At 38.2% G+C, this 18,344-nt stretch overlaps 1 protein-coding gene across 2 annotated transcripts in view; it reads left to right on the top strand.

The window, feature by feature from the left end:
* LIN54 (lin-54 DREAM MuvB core complex component) overlaps nt 1-18,344 on the top strand; it is a 70,199-nt gene that overhangs the window by 31,501 nt on the left and 20,354 nt on the right. The gene's annotated exons all lie outside the window — the stretch shown is intronic.

Genomic DNA, 18,344 nt, shown 5'->3' with positions numbered 1-18,344 from the left:
AATACTCTGTGTCTTCTGCTTAGACTGTTCTGGGTTTTATGGAGATTGGAACTTTTGCTGGGTATCATAGTACCTAGAGTACTAGAAATTGCCATCAAATGCTGGTAACCATATTATTAGAGTTTTTGAGCTTATGTGCACTTCATTCAAAGCATTTGAAAGCTTTTCATAATTTGTTTTTGTTTTAAGGTGGCAAAGTTTCTATCATTTTACTCCTAAGTTAAGTAATTAGTCTTAGCTCACTTTCCTAACACATACAGATGTCATTAGACCAGCATAATGTTTTGAAAAACGTATGTTTTAAAGGATATACTCAGTTGGAAACCCAAGCATCGTTGTTCTATAAGGTACTATCCTTGTGATTCTGGAAATATACTGCCCTTTGTACTTGCATTTTTCTTAATTTGTTACTGTTCACAAGTAGAACAAACATTTGCCTTGCGCTTAAAAAAAAATCTAGCTATTGACGTCTGTTCTAATGAGACCTGAATATAATGTATAAATATTATGTCTCTTATAGTTTACTAAAATGGGATTCTATGCATAATAATACAGATAATTATTTACTTAAGTGGAATGAATTCAACAGATATTTGAGTGCTTATATGTGCTATGCATGGTGATAAGTATAAAAGCATGAGTCAGATAATTTTTCAATTTCAAGTAATTCAGTAGTAAAGTTAGACTTAAACATTATGTGTTGCCCTGCAGAGTCATTAACGTTCACAGATAGGTTGATGAGCTCTACTTTGTGTGTCTGAGAAGGTCTATACAAAGGAGGCTATTCTTGAAAGATACTAACCTTAAAGGTGGTTTGGGTCTTAGCTGTAGGTGAGCAGAGGAAGACCTCTGGATTGAGATGATACTTTACACGAAAGTCTCAAAGTGCAACCCTTACAGGAAGCAAAGTTGGAAATGGAAAGTCTTTTATTTTTTCAGAGGAGTTTGGATTTTATTGTTCTTAAAGACTTTTGTTGCTTCCCATTGCTGCTAGGACAGTGGATCTCAGCCTTGTCTACACATTGGAATCACCTAGGGAGACTGTAGTTTTTTTTAAAGATTTTATTTACTTATTTTTGGAGAGAGAGGAACGGAGAGGGAGAGAGAGGGAGGGAAACATTGATGTGTAAGAGATACATCAATTGGTTGTCTTTCACATGCCCCGAACTGGGGTTCTGGACCAGGTATGTGCACTGACTAAGAATTGAACCGGTGACTTTTAGGTTCACAGGCGGGCACTCAATCCACTGAGCCACACCAGCCAGGGCTAATTTTTTTGTTTTTAATTGACTGATTTAGGGGCGAGAGGGAGAGAGAGAAAAACGTATTTGTTGTTCCACTTATTTATGCATTCATTGATTAATTCTTGTATATGCCCTGACCAGGGATCGAACCTGCAATCTTGGCATACTGGGACGATGCTCTAACCAACTGAGCTACAGAGACTCCATTTATTTTTTGTATTTGTTTGTTTTATTTTATTAATTTAAGAGAAAGTGGAATGGGGAGAGAGAGAGAGAGGAAAAGAAGACCGATTTGTTGTTCCACCTAATCAGAGATTGAACCTGCAACCCTGGTGTATCAGGACTATGCTCTAACCAACTGAGCTACTTGGCTAGGGCCAGAAAGACTATTTTAATTGATCCAAAGTTTGCCCTGGAATCAGAATTATGTGTGTGTGTTTAATTAAATTTTATTGATTATGTTATTTCAGTTGTCCTGATTTTTTCTCCCTTTACCCCCCTCCACCCAGCAACCCCCACTACCTCAGACACTCCTCCCACCATTGTTCATGTCCATGGGTCATATGTATAAGTTCTGTGGCTACTCTGTTTCATATACTGTACATCATCCACATGGCTAGTCTTTAACTACCTATTTGTACTTCTTAATCCCCTCACCTCTTCACCCATTCCCCTCATCACCCTTCAAACTGGCATCCAGCAAAATGCTCTCGGTCTCCATGATTCTGTCTCTGTTCTTCTTGTTTGCTTAGTTTGTTTTAGATTCAATTATTAATAGATAATGTATTTTTGCCATTTTATTGTTCATACTTTTGATCTTTTTCTTAAATAAGTCCCTTGAGCATTTCATATAATAATGGTTTGGTGATAACAAACTCTTTTAGTTTTTTCTTGTCTGGGAAGCTCTTTATCTGCCCTTCAATTCTAAATGGTATCTTTGCTGGGTAGAGCAGCCTTAGCTGTAGGTCCCTGCTTTTCATGACTTTGAATATTTCTTGCCAATCCCTTTTAGCCTGCAAAGTTTGTTTTGAGAAATCAGCTGACAGTCTTATGGGGATTTCCCTGCAGGTAACTAACTGATTTTCTCTTGCTGCTTTAAGATTCTCTCTTTATTTTTAACCTTTGACATTTTAATCATCATGTGTCTTGGTGTGGTCCTCTTTGCATCCATCTTGTTTGGGACTCTGTGGTTCCTGGACTTGCATGTCTATTTCCTCCACCAAATTAGGGAAGTTTTATTTCATACTTTTTTTCAAGTACATTTCCAATTTCTTGCTCCCTCTCTTCTCCTTCTGGCACCCCCATTATGCAAATGTTGGAACACTTGAAGTTGTCCCAGAGGCTGCTTGTACTGTCCGTTGTTTATTTTTTGTTTGTTTGTTTTTTTATTCTTTATTCTTGTTCTTCTTCTGATTGGTTGTTTTTGCTTCCTTATGTTCCAAATCATTGATTTGATTCTCTGCTTCATCCACTCTACTCTTGTTTCCCTTAATTGTTCTTTATTTCAATTAGTGTATCCGTTGTTTCTGACTAGATCTTTTTTTAGTTGTTGAGGTCCTCACTAAGTTCCTTAAGCATTCTTATAACCAGTGTTTTGAACTGTGCATCTGATAGATTGTATATATCCCTTTTGTTCTTTTTCTAGAGTTTTGATCTGTTCTTTCATCTGGGCCATGTTTCTTTGTCTCCTCGTTTTGGCAGCCACCCTCTGTTTGTTTCTTTGTATTAGGTAGAGCTGCTATGACTCCCTGTCTTGGTAGTGTGGCCTAGTGTAGTAGGTGTCCTGTAGGGTCCAGTGGCACAGCCTCCCCTGTCATTGAAGCTGAGTACTTGAGATGTGCACTTTGTGTTGCCTGAGTACACCAACTCTTGTTGTTTAGCCTTGATTTCTGCTGGGAGGTCTATCAGGGGGATTTATCTGGGCCAGTGAGTGGCTTTGTCCACTGACCACAAACCGCCACCCTTCATGGAGGATCAGCTATGCAAGGCCAGAGTGGTGGTGCTCTGATGTGGTGTAAGCTGTCCACTCGGTGTGCAGGCCCTGGGGTTTCCTGAGTGATGCAGGCCAAGGTTAGCCCCAACCTGTATTCTCACTGAGGCACCCTGCCAGAGCTATAAAGCAATCTGAAATGGTTGCTATTTGTGCTGGGCTTGGAGGTTGCCAGGGAAAGCCAAGGTGTGAATCTAGGCTGGCTGCTGCTAGTGTCAGGCCTGGGTCCACTTAGCAAGGGGTATGGGAGCTGCAGGCTCACTGAGAGTGGCTGTTGCTTGTTTGATAGGATTTAGGAGTTGTGAAGCATGAGCCTAGACCAGCCATTCATATGGAAACCGGCAGCAGCGGCAGGCCAGTGAAAAATGCAGTCAAACATTTTAAAAAGTAGGGAGGACACCTAGGGAGCGCCCCTAGCACCAGACCAGACCACACAGCTCGTGGTTCCAGTGTAGGGGAAAATAAAGCCTCATTGCTTCTGACTGTGCAAACCAGTGGGAGTTGGGGTGGAGGAAGAAACTGCTGATCTCTCAGCAGAGTCTGCTTTTTTAAAGGGCCCCCACAGTCCTAGAACATCTGCAGACCCACCCACTCTGAGAATGACAGCCCGGGCAACAGCTGGAGGGGCGCCAGTCCCATACAGAAGTGGGAGAAGTCCCTGGAAAACATTGAGTGCTGAGCAAGTGGCATCGTTCCCTCTCAGACCCCTCCCCCAGATACAGCGCCACAACGTGGTGAAACGGGTCACCCGTACTGACAAATACCTAAGGCTGAGCCCCTTACAATGTAACAGGTGCGACACCTCTACCTAAGACACAGCAGCAAAGAGATACAGGAGTCTGTCAAGATGAGGAGACAGAGAAGTATGGCATAAAAGAGGGAACAGATCAAGATTCCAGTGGGAGAACTAAGTGACAAGGAGATAGCCAACCTAACAGACATGGAGTTCAAAACACTGGTGTTAAAAATGCTCACAGGCATCACAAATATGCTTAAGTACAGCAAACACATAACGGAAGAACTGAAGGCTATGTTAAATGAAACAAAGGAAAATCCACACGAAACCAATGGTGAAGGGAAGGAAACTGGTGTTCAAATCAATGATTTGGAACACAAGGAGGAAAAAGACAATCAGCCAGTACAGAATGAGGAAACAAGAATTGAAAAAAAGGAGAAGAGGCTTAGGAACCTCTGGGACAACTTTAAATGTGCCAACATCCGAATCATAGAGGTACCAGAAGGACAAGAGGGAGAGCAAGAAATTGAAAACTTCTGTGAAAAAATAATGAAGGAAAACCTCCCAAATTTGGCAAAGGAAATGGACATGCAAGTCCAGGAAGCACAGAGAGTCCCAAACAAGCTAGACCCAAGGAGGACCACACCAAGACACATCATAATGAAAACTCCAAGGTTCAAGATAAAGAGAGAATCTTAAAAGCATCAAGAGAAAAATAATTACCTACAAAGGGGTGCCTGTTAGACTGGCAGCTGATTTCTCAAAAGAAACTTTGCAGCCAAGAAGGGACTAGCAAGCAGTATTCAATGTAATGAAAAGCAAGGACCTAAAACCAAGATCACTGTATCCAGCAAAGCTATATTTAGAATGGAAGGGCAGATAAAGTGCTTCTCAGACAAGGTAAAGCTAAAGGAGTTCAACATCACTAAGCCATTATTATATGAAATGTTAAAGAAGAAAAAGATCAAAACTATGAACACTAAAATGACAGCAAACTCACAGCTATCAACAACTGAATCTAAAAAATAAAACAAAATCCTACTAAGCATACCAGAAAAGGAACAGATTCATAGGTATGGGATCATTTGGAGGGTTATCAGCTGGGAGGGGGAAGGTGGAGAAATGGGGAAATGGTGCAAGGATTAAGAAGCATAATTCATAAGTACAAAATAGACATGGGGAAGTTAAGAATAATATAGGAAAGGTTGAAGCCAAAGAACTTATATGCACGACCCATGGACATGAACTAGTGGGGTGGGATTGCTGGAAGGAAGGGGGGTACTGGGCACAGAGGAGCAAAGGGAAAATAAAATTGGGACTACTGTAACAACGTAAGCAATAAAATATACTTCAGGAAAAAGAGAGAGAGAGACAGTGGCCACTGCCACCTTTCTGTTTGGGAGAAAGCTGTCCCCCAGCTCTTGCCTTGGTGCCTTTTAAGGTGTTACCTCATTCCTGTTGGCAGATCAATGGAATGGATTTACTCAGGCCTATCAGCTGCCAGTACTGGATCTGACCACTGACCACTGACCTCTGCCCTCGTGGAGGATCAGCTGTGCAGGGCAGGCAGGGTCATAGTGCTCCGTGTGGTCTGTCACTGTCCACTGGATGTGTTAGCCTTGGGGTTTCCCAGATGGTGCAGGCCAAGGTCAGCCCCCACCAGTGTTTTGCTCAGGGCCACCCTGCCTGAGCTATAAAGCAAGGTGAGATGGCTGCTACTTGTGCTGGGCTTGGAGATTCCCAGGCAAAGCCAAGCTGCGAATCTAGGCTGTCTGCTGCTCATTCCAGACATGGGCATCACTGAGGCCAGCAGTGGCTTGAGAGGACTTAGGATGTGAAGCGTGAGCCAAGACCACCCAATCATATGGAAAATTAGCTTGGGTGGGCCCTAATTTGGGTGGGGTGGAGTCTCTTGGGATCTCCAAATCGGGCCAAATAATGTTAGCTATGTTGATGGAGTCTCAGATATGGCACCAGCTTGCTGGCTCTGTGGTTCTGTGAGGGGATGGTTTAGAAAAGGGATAATGGCCTCTGCTCATCTTGATGGCAGACATTTCAGCTTCTCCCAGTATGCCGTTGGTGCCTTTCAAGCTTCTAACCCAGTGCTAGAGCTCAGAAGGAAAGAGTCTGAGTAGGTGAATCCGTGTGTGGGTGCTTTAAGAGGAACTTCTTGGGGCCCCAGAAGTTTCTTCAACTGACTCAATCCCCGCTGGTTTTTGCAGCTATAAGTTGTGGAGACGTATCTTCCCGGCACTGGAACCCTGGGCTGGGAGGACTGTTGTGGGACTGGAACTCCTCACTCCTGAGATATCCCTCCCAAATTTTTATCCACTGTGTGTAGGTGTGGGACCAGCCAGTTCTGAGTCTCTGTCCCTCCTACCAGTCTGGATGGATGTACTTTCTTTAATTCTATAGTTGTCAGACTTCCATTCAACTTGATTTCTGATGGTTCTGAGTGATGGTTGGTCTATATTTTAGTTGTAAATTTGATGTGGTTGTGCAAAGAGGCCATCCATGTTTGCCTATGCCACCATTTATTTTTGTTTTTTTCAACTTTGTGAAATGGTTAAATTAAACTAGCATCTGTTTTATTTTCTGACTGATTTTAATAACCCATCTTGCAAGATAGATATCTGTAACCATTTTTAAGTATATAGTTTACTACTATTAAGTCCTTTCATATTGTTGTGCATTCATCTCCATCATCCATCTCCAGAGCTCTCCATATTGAAAAGCTGCGACTCTGTACCCATTACATATCACTTTCTACTTTGTTTCTCCCAGCCTTTGGCAACAATCAGTATACTTTCTATCTAAGTACCTCATGTAAATGGAATTATACAGTATTTGTTCTTTTGTGACTGGCTTATTTCATTTGGCATAATGTCCTCAGGATTCAACAGTGGTGTAGAATCTGTATGTCAGAATTTTCTTCTTTTTTAAGGCTGACTAATATTCCATTGTATGTATATTCATCTGTCTATGGATACTTGAATTGGTTCCACATTTTAGCTTGTGAATAATGCTGCTGTGAACAAATACCTCTTGGAGACCCTTCTTTAAATAATTTTGAGTATATACCCAGAAGTGGAATTTCTGCATCATATAATAATGATCTGTTTAATTTTTTGAAGAATCACCGTACAGTTTCCCACAAATGGCTGTTTCATTTTACATTCCACCAACAATGCACAAGGGTTCCAGTATCTCCATGTCCTCACTAACAAATTTTCTGCAATAGCCATTCTAATGGGTGTGAGGTGGTATCTCACTGAAGTTTTGATTTGCATTTCCCTAATTATTATTAGTGATGCTGGTGTATCTTTCCATGTATTTATTGGCTATTGTTTATCTACTTTGGAGAAATAACTATTCAAGTCCTTTGCCCATTTTTTAATTTATTTGAGTTTTAGAAGTTCTCTATATCTGTATATTCTGGATCTTAACCCTTCAACAGATATATGATTTGCAAGTATTTTCTCCCATTCTGTGAATTGGTGTTTTACACAGTGGACAGCAATTTTGGGGTGCAAATTTTTTAAATTTTTCATGAAATCTAATTTATCTAATTTTTTTTCCATGTGCCTTTGGTGTCATATCTAAGAAATCATTGCCAAATTCAGTGTTATGAAGCTTCACCCTTTTGAGTTAACTTTTATATATCATGTTTGGAAAGGGTCCACACCATTTGTTAAAGACTTATCTTTTCTATGGTAAATGGTCTCAGCACCCATGTTTTTTTTTAATTTTTAAAAATAGATTTGAAAGAGAGAAAGGAATGTAGAGAGAGAGAAACAATGATTTGTTGTTTTGCTTATTCCTGCATTCATTGGTAGCTTCTTGTATGCGCCCTGACTGGAGATCGAGCCCGCAACTTTGGAGTACCAGGAAAACACTCTAACCAACTGAGCTATCCGTCCAGGGCGGCATTCATGTTGGAAATCATTTGAACATAAATGCTCCGGTTTATTTCTGGACTCTTCTGTTCCTTTGGTATATGTGTCTGGCTTTATGCCAGTGTTGGTTTTAGTTTTTAGGTTAAATCTTTGATCTGTTTGGAATTGTTACAAGATTAGGTTATTAGGAATCCAGCTATTTTTCTTTAGGCCAAATGGCTAATCCATATAATTTATTGAATTAGCTCATCACTTTCCATTGATTTGAGATGATAACTTTCTTCATAAAAAAACTGTTCTGTATGAGGGGGACCACAAAAAAAAAACTGGAATTTATTTATAAAAATTGTGTATTCTTATAGGTTTAAACTTCAGTCACCTTCAAAGTACTCTCCATTTGATGCAATACACCTATCAAAACATTTTTTTCCCACTGCTCTAATAAACAGTTTTTGAATTCCTAGATTTTGATGCCTTTGAGTGCTTCTGCCAATTTTTGTTTCACCTCTTCCACATTGGCAAAACATTTCCCTTTGAGGATTTTTTTCATTTAGGGAGACAAAAGTCACTTGGGGCGAGATTGGATGAATAGCGAGGGTAAGGACATCAGGGTCATCCCCTACCCCATTTTGGGGCAAAAACTGCTGAATACCCAGTGTGGTGTGGGCAAGTGGGCTCGTAAATCACCCATCATGAAATGGTCAAATGCATTGAAAGAGTCTTCAAAAAAAATTTACTGAAGCTGGATGTAGCCTCTCATAACAACACCAGCTGGTACAGATGGGTTCCTAGAACACTGACCTAGCGGAAGAAGCCTGTACTACAAGGGACCTGCCCTCCAGACGATAATTCTGGTTTTGGGTGTCTCACCTTGGATATGATTTTTTTAATCTATTTCTTTGATCTTTAACAATCTGTTCCTAGGCGAATCCAGTACTATATTATTTACCCTATCTTGGTAATATGTTTTCATCTTTAGTATGGTTGTTTTCTGATTTTTATAAGGCAGATTGTATAATTTTGTCTGATAGGTTTATTTGACGATTTTCTTAAGTGCATCTATCTAGTATGTACATCACATTTAAATTATTCATCCTTGCCATTATAATTCATAACTGTGAATAAAGTATAAGTTGGGTTAATATCCTTGAAAATTAGCAAATGAATGCTATAACACAGGAGCTCCATACCAGGGAATTGCTTAAATATTTGTGGTATTCCAGAAAAGAAATTAACTGCCCAGTGGACTAGCAGATGTGGACATGCCATTTATTACTCACATTATAGGGGAGTGCACTGATGGAGGCAGGTTTGTGCAAGAGAGACTGCACCCCCTATGTCCAAGACTACTTTAAGGGGTCCCAGACAAAGGAAGCACACGTCCTACATGTGACTCTAAGCTCCCTTACCTCAGTGTAGAGAAAAGGTCAAGAAGCAGTCACAATACAGGAAGCCACTCCCAAAAGGAGATAAGGAGGAAGTTATAATCCATTTCCAAAATAATACACATTCCTTCTGGCCAGGGATCCTGTGACCAGCCCTCAGTCATGCGTGGAGGAGGAAAGGCCATGTACATTGACCCCACAAATGCCTTAAACCTATTTAATAACATTTTACCAGTCAGTAAATCAATGCTGAAAGTTCTGGTATCCATCTCTCTTTGTCACTGTCATTAGTCATATAGTACATATAGTATTTATCTCTATTTTCATTTGTCTCTTCTGGCTTGAAAGCATTTTATAGCCTGCAAATTTGCTTCTTGGTAGGTTTATTTATTTTAATAACCTAAGGTTTGGGAATTAGGATAATGTAAACATTTTTCCGTGATGGTAGCTCTGTAAACATTGTCACAAATTTTTGAAAAGTGTATTTTTATGGAACCCTATGAATCCCTGGTTTCAAACTATATTACAGAGCTATAGCAATCAACACAGTATGGTACTGGCAAAAATACAGATACATAGATCAGTGGAATAGAATGGAGAGCCAGAAATAAATCCATGCGTATATTGTCAATTAGTTTATGACAAACCAAGAATATGCAATGGGGAAAGGATAGTCTCTTCAGTAAATGGTGTCGGGAAAATTGAACAGCCACATCCAAAAGAATGAAACTGGACCACTATTTTACACCATGCACAAAAATCAACTCAAAATGGACTAAAACTGTGAACATAAGACCTGAAACCATAACACTTTTAGAAGAAAATATAGGGGTAAGCTCCTTGACATCAGTTTTGGCAATGATTTTTTGGATTGGACACCAAAAGCAAAAGTAAACAAGTGGGGCTGGATCAAACTAAAAACCTTCTATACAGCAAAGGTAACCAATAAAATGAAAAGGCAACCCATGGAACAGGAGGAAGCATTTATAAATCATGTATCTGATATGGAGTTAATATCCAAAATATATAAGGAACTCATACAACTGAATTAAAGCAATCTAGTTTAATAATGAGCAGAGGAACTGAAGAGATATTTTTCCAGAGAAGGCATACAGGTGGACAATAGGCACATAAAACAGTGCTCAACATCACTACTCATCAGGGAAATGCAAATCAAAGCCACAGTGAGACATCACCTCACACTTGTTAAAAAGACTTCTCAGAATAAATGTGTTGGTGAGGATGTGGAGAAAAAGGAACCCTTGTGCACGCTTGATAGGGAATGTAAATTGGTACAGCCTCTATGGAAAAAGAGTATGGAAGTTCCCCAAAAAACTAAAAATATAATTAAACTACCATATAATCCAACAATTTCATTTCTGGTTATTTATCCAAAGGAAATGAAATCACCATTTTTAAAAGATACCTGCACCTCCATGTTCATTGCAGCATTATTTACAATAGCCAAGGCATGGAAACAACTTAAGTCTCATCAACAGATGAATGGATAAAGAAAATGTGATGTTTATTAGCACACACACAATATTATTCGGCTATAAAAAAGGAATGAAATCCTGCCATTTGCAACAACATGGATGAACCTTGAGAGGTCATTATACTAAATGCAGTTAGTCAGACAAAGAAAGACAACTGTGTGATCTCACTTATATGTAGAATCTAAAAAAATTAAAATGGACTCATAGATACAGAGAACAGATTGATGGTTGCCAGAAGCTGGGTGTGTTGGTGAAATGTGTGAAGGTGGTCAAAAAGTACAGACTTTCAGTTATAAGATAAATATATTCTGGGGATCTAATATAGCGATTATAGTTAATAATGCTGTATTGTAAAAAGTATATAGAAACTCAAAAAATAAAATAAATACTAAAAAAAAAAAAAAAAAATACTGTATTGGAGCGTTCCCCAACCCTCGGGCCGCGGACTGGTTGGAACCCATCTGAGGCCTGTTAAGAACAGGGCCTCAAGCAAAACTATCCTGAGCTCTGTCTCCTGTCTCCCTACCACAACTGCCCATGGAAAAACCGGTCCCTGGTGTCAAAAAGGTTGGAGACTGCTGCTGTATTGTATTTTTGGAAGTTGCTAAGTAAGTAGATTTTTAAAGTTCTTATCACAGGAATAATTATTTGTAATTATGCGCAGTGATGAATGTCAGCTAAACTTATTGTGGTAATCAATTTGCAATATGTACATTTATATACAGATATCATCATATTGTATAAAATAAATATAATTTTTATGTCAATTATATTTTAATAAAGAAAAGCAAAACATAAGCTCTTTACTCATAAAATTATGCCAAAATTAGCTGCCATTTATCTAGATTTAAAACTGAATCTTAGGCCATATTTTAGGTAGAAATGCATATGAATTGCTTCTTTAAGAAATTTCACACACGTGCCTTTTATGGTTCAGGTTGCTTAGGATTATTTATTTTTGTTCTTTATTATAACTCCTGTGAAAAAGTATGTCCTGTAAGGTGTCTTTACATGAATAATGCTATCTACCCTTCTCTTGACATCAATATATTATAAACAAATTTTTAAAAAGAAGTGCCTCCAGAAAATGCTGTTATTTATAAAAGGATATACCATATCCTTTTAGGTAATCTATAATGCTCATTAGCATAGTAAAGGCTTTGAGAGGTTCCCCAGCAAAGGCCTTTGTTTAACTTTCTTTACTTTAGAATTTTACCAATTGATTTGACAAAAGTCGTCCATTTCATATAATATCTAATCCTGAAGAGCTAATGTTTAGTGAAACAAACACACTGTAGTAAACACTATCCAACCAGCATTAAGGAAACTATTATTCTGATTTTGAAGTAGATTAAACAAATGCTATCTTCTAAAAAAAATTTTATTGAATTTATTGGGGTGACATTGGATAATAAAATTAACATAACTTTCAGGTGTACAATTCTAGAATACATCATCTGTATATTGTATTGTGTGTTCACCTCCCCAAGTCAAGTCTCCTTCCATCACCATTTATCCTCCCCATACCCTCTTAATGTGTCTCCCTTTCTGTCTGGGAATCACCAACATAATGTGCTCATGTCGCAAAGCACTATTTGAATTTCATTTAGTGGTAATGTTCTTCCCTGTATAAATAAAAAAGCAAAGATATGAAGATGTACTAGGTTGCTTGCCAGAATACGTACAAAACTGAGACAAACTGGAACCAAAGCCCATATGTCTAAATAATGATTTCTAAGCCATGTTAACAAATAGAACCAAATAAGAATCCTCATTTACAGAACAAAAAGAGAGTTTTGTTCTAGTTTTTCTTTTAGATAAACCTTCAATTAAGTGAGGACTTTGGTCATTTGCTTATTTGAAAATGATCAAAGAAATTTGTGTTAAATACATAATTATATTAATCTTTAAATATAGAAATGGCTTATACAAATAGAAAAAAATTTTCAAATCCATGTTTTTGACAGCAGCTACTAATAACCTGTTAAGTAGTTATTTTGAATTTAAGATAGTTCTTTTTTTTTTTTTTTTTTTAATCCTCACCCAAGGACATGCTTATTGATTTTAGAGAGAGGGGAAGGGAGGGAGAAAGAGGTTGCCTCTTGTAGGTGCCCCGTCCAGGGACTAAACCTGCAACCTTGGTATGTGCCTTGACCAGTATTGATCCCGTAACCTTTCGGCTTATGGGACAGTGCTCCAACCAACTGAGCCACACAGGCCAGAGCTCTTTGGTCATTTAATAACTATTCATTAAGTATTTGTAACAGAAAGCATTATAATGTCTAACTTAAGAGAATGGGCTTTGGAATTGGATCTTGTTCAAATCCTGGCTCTACTGCTTGTTAGCTGCACGACTTTGGGGAAGTTACTTAATTTTTCTGAGCTTCAGTTTCTCAATTTCTAATTGGCATAATAATGATGATACAAATAGCAGTTCACATTAATTAATCATTGTAATATGAGTTATTATTTGCAATTTATATAATTCATTTAACGCTCACAACAGTTCTTTGAGAAAGTGCCATTTGACATTTTCAGATGAGGAAACTTAGACACAGAGACGTTTTACTTAGTTGCACAAAGTCACTTAACTAGGAAATGACGTAGTCCAGATTGAAGCCCAGGAACTCAGGATTTTCTATTTTTGGCTTATAGAACTAGCTTGTTGCAGACTCATTCCACCAAGGACAACTAAAAAGCAAAATAAAATATATTTTAAAAATCTATTTGGCAATGGATACTTACCAAGGGAGCCAGGACATCAGAGGCCACCATCCTGAAGTAAAGGGAAGCCTGGGGAAGTCTACCTGATGTTCACTGTGACACTGCCCCTTAGCGTTTGTGCTGATTTCTTAAATTGTGGCTGAAAGACTAAGAAGGTGAGCAAAAGGTGGCCATGGAGAGTTGAGGAGCTGTGATGATCTTTTAGTCTTATAGATCTAATGGACAAAAACTTGGGGTCAGGCTCCAACAACAAGAAGGAACCCTGTAAACACTGAAGCCCTGGTTGTGACCATTGAAGTATGACAGGGCAAGAATGAACCAGAAATAGACAAGGCCTCTTGAAGATTAAAGCTCAGCTTCTGATCAGCTCAATTTGTGGTTGGTGGAGATAATCTGCCCTCACTCCTAACTGCCTACCAGAAGCCTAAGTGAATTATCTCTGGAGGAATATAACATTCAAAGCCTCGAGTTACCATCTTAATGTTTTATAAATAATATCTGGGACTTCCAGCAAAGATGGAGGCCTAGACAGACATGCTGCATCTCCCTCCACAACTAAGAAGGAATACAACTACCTCAGAACTGGAGATAACCAGAAGTTCCAGAAAATCGAGCTGCATGGAAGTCCAACAAAGAAAGATATAAAGAAGAAATACTCATCCAGACAGATAGGAGGGGCAGAGAGGCAGCAGGGTGGCAACAACAGCAGACTGGCAGCAAGCCTAGTAACACATTTTTAAAAACTGGGGAGGGACACCTGGGGAGCACTCCCAGCCCCAGACCAGACCATGCAGCTCAGGGTTCCAGCATCGGCAAAAATAAAGCCTCATTGCTTCTAACTGGAAACTAGTGGGAGTTGGGGCAGAGGAAGAAACTGTTTCTCAGCAGAGTCCAGTTATTTAGAGGGCCCCCATGGTCGTAGAACGTCCACAGACCCACCATCCACCCACTCTGGGAACCACAATCAAGGCAACAGCTAGACAGGCACCAGTCCCATACGGGAAGCAGGAGAAATGCCTGGAAAAGGGGCGAGTGCTGAGCAGGCAGCATTGTTCCCTCTCAGACCCCTCCCTCACATACAGCGCCACGACATGGTGAAACGGGTCTCCTTGCACTGAAAAATACCTAAGGCTCTGCCCCTTACAATGTAACAGGTGCAACAGCTCTCCTACATAAGACAGAGAGGCAAACACAGAAGCCTGTCAAGTTGAGGAGACAAGAGAAGTATGGCCCAAAGGAGGGAATAGATCAAGGCTTCAGTGGGAGAAGTAACTGATGAGGAGATAGCCAACCTAACAGATGACAAGATAGCCAAACCTAACAGACTCAGAGTTCAAAACACTTGTGATGAAGATGCTCAGACTTGACAGATATGCTTAAGTACAGCAAACACATAACGGAAGAACTGAAGGCTATGCTAAATGAAACAAAGGAAGATCCACACAAAACCAATGGTAAAGGGAAGGAAACCAGGGTTCAGATTAATGATTTGGAACATAAGGAAGAAATAAAGAGTCAACCAGTACAGAATGAGGAAACAAGAATTGAAAAAAATGAGGAGAGGCTTAGGAACCTCTGGGACAACTTTAAATGTGCCAACATCCGAATCATATGGGTGCTAGAAGGAGAAGAGGAAGAGCAAGAAATTGAAAGCTTATGTGAGAAAACAATGAAGGAAAACTTCCCAAATTTGGCAAAGGAAATAGACATACAAGTCCAGGAAGTACAGCGAATCCCAAATAGTCTAGATACAAAGAGGACCACCCCAAGACACATCATAATGAAAATGTCAAAGGTTAAAGATAAAGAGAGAATCTTAAAAACAATAAGAGAAAAGCAGAAAGTTATCTACAAAGGGGTTCCCATAAGCCTATTGGCTGATTTCTCAAACAAAACTTTGCAGGCAAGAAGTATTCAATGTGATGAAAAGCAAGGACCTACAACCAAGACTACTCTATCCAGCAAAGCTATCATTTAGAATGGAAGGGCAGATAAAGTGCTTCCACAAAAAGTTAAAGCTAAAGGAGTTCATCATCACCAAGTCATTATTCTCTGAAATGTTAAAGAGACTTATTTAAGAAAAAGAAGATCAAAACTCAACATTAAAATGAGAACAAACTCACAAGTATCAACAACAGAATCTAAAAAGTAAAAACAACAACAAACTAAGCAAACAACCAGAACAGGAGCAGAATCATAGGTATGGGGATCATTTGAAGGGTTATCAGCTAGAAGGGGAAGGTGGAGAAATGGGGAAATGGTGAAGGGATTAAGAAGCATAATCAGTAGGTACAAAATAGACAGGGGGAAGTTAAGAATAATGTAGGAAAGGATGAAGCCAAAGAACTCTTATGCACAACCCATGGACATGAACTAAGTGGGGTGGGATAGCTGGAGGGAAAGGGGTTACTAGATGGAGGGGAACAAAGAGTAAAGAAATTGGGACTACTGTAATAGCATAATGAATAAAATATACTTTAAAAGAAAAAACTGGCATTTAGTCAGAAATCATCAGGCATACTGGGCAACCGGGTCAAATTATTCAAAACCAAGAGATATAGGCAATGGAATTATCAGACTCAGACTTTTAAAATATCTAATATTAATGTACAGTATTCTCGCACTTATCGCGGGTATTACATTCTAGACACCCCCCCCCCCCGCGATAGGTGAAAATTCGCGAAGTAGGAACCTTACATTTATTTTAGTATTTATACATACTTTAAGGCTTTATAAACCCTTCCCACATACTTACAAACCATTCCAAATCCCTTATTAATCTTTCCCACTCCCTTATTAACCTTTTTCACATTCTTATAAACACTACTTATGTTCTTAAACATATTCTACACTCTTAAACCTACATAACTTTAACAACATACGTATATGGTACTGCAAAATCCCGTGATATAGTGAAAAATCCGCGATAAATAATTAAATATAATATTTTTAAAAATCCCGCAATACAGTGAGGCCGTGATAAGTGAACCGCGATATAAAGGACTACTGTATTTGTAAATTTCTTTAACAAGATGAAAAACTTCAGCAGAGAATTAGAAACTATGAAAAGGAATCATGAATATTTTTATGATGGATAGTATTTTCAAACTTAAAACAGCTATTAAAAATTTAGTGTATTTATCAAATATTGAGAAAGGATTAGATATTTTGAGAAAGTGGAGAAAACTTCTCATTATCAGACCTGCATTTAAGGAAAGGACAGAACGGGTAAGTTTATGGGGTATATATAAAATGAAACAATTGGAAAATGAAATCATAAAATATTTAACCAAAAAAAGGCAAGAAAGGAGAGAAAAAAATTAACAGAAGATGGTAAGTGGTTCAAATAGAAAGAAGTACAATGGCAGATTGAAATTCAAATATTTAATTATGTTAGATGTAAAGATGCTGATTAAAAATATAGTCAAATCTGATTATTTTAAGGACCCACTTTCATACTGCTTGTAAGAGTTGTAGCTTGAAGTTTAGGATATAGAAAAGTTGGAAGTAAAGAAATGGAAAAAGGTACACATAGTATGTACTGTGCAAACTTTACTAAAGCAGCCACTGTACTTTGTGCCATGCTATATCTAGCTAATAAAGTGGTTGCTGGGTTTAAATCAGGTAATTCACACAATCTTACTTAGAGTTCTTTTTTTAAAGCACTGTCATGTATATGTATTAAATAACCAATACATTTAACTGTTACGCTTGAGGCGCTTTATTTCTTAAGGTAGTGTTTTTGCCCCATTTCGAGTTGATATAACAAGGACCATGTCTTACACCATTGTACATATTTATGTCCTAGGTTGCTTGATTTTCAGTATCTTCTATATGTAGGCATTTTATCTCTTAAGTTTTATATTTTCATTTATCTCACTGACCGTAATAGCTATTATCTCTCATCTTTATTTTAAGTCTACTTTGTGGTGCCTCTGCTTAGTGATAATATGTGAATTATTTTATGCTGAAGTAATCTTTCACTATTACCCGTAGAATTTCCAAACTAAATGATATTCTTCTCTTTTTAAAAAATTTTCTGGGCTTTTAAGAAAATGTTCAAATTCTTCAGAATTATTCTTTCATAAATTATTATTCACATAATGGATATAGATAGCCTCCATCATGTTAGTTACCATTTTAACATGAGGGATTTTTGAAAAATAGGGGGGAATGTGATTCTTTATAAAATAATACAGAAGTAGTTAGAGAATTTTGTCTGGACGTTGGCTTTGTATGACAGTCTTCTATACAGTGTTGATTAAACATTGATTAAAGAAACTTAAAAGACATTTGTTCTGTTATGCTTCTTATGTTTCATTTAGCATTTTAGGAAGCTGGACTGAAGGAAAAAATTAAAAATGATTTTATTGTCTGAGATCTGAATCACCCAAAATTAGTTAGTTTCCCTAGACAACCAAGTTGGTGTAATTCTAGACTGAATTTTCTGTCCTACCCATATGTTAGTGGGTACATTTGTATTTGGAGTGCTGTAAGCCTTTCGGAAGTGAATAGACTTAAAGAGGGCTTTGGGGGTTTTCTTTCTCCTTTAGAACATGGGAAAATGAAATTTGAAATAGTTTATTTGGCGGGTCTGTATCCTTTTTATTCTGTATTGAATATGAAGCTTCATTCTGGGAATTTTTAAATAATCTTTTTCTTATAAATTTTACCTGATACTAACACAACTGTGTAAGTTTTTATAACTTAAGTAATAATTTCTCCATAGCAAGTCATCTGACCTGGATTATCAAGGATATTGACTACTAGAGATGGGAGACAGAACTCATTAATTGTGGTTTCACGCCTATATTCACTACTGTTCTTTTCATTTCTCTTTGAACATGTTATTCCTTTCAACAGCTTTTGATGA

Source organism: Furipterus horrens, unplaced genomic scaffold (genome assembly GCF_987537825.1).
Source record: "Furipterus horrens unplaced genomic scaffold, mFurHor1.1.pri manual_scaffold_2, whole genome shotgun sequence".
NCBI lineage: Eukaryota > Metazoa > Chordata > Mammalia > Chiroptera > Furipteridae > Furipterus > Furipterus horrens.
This window is presented reverse-complemented; position numbering and strand designations above follow the sequence as displayed.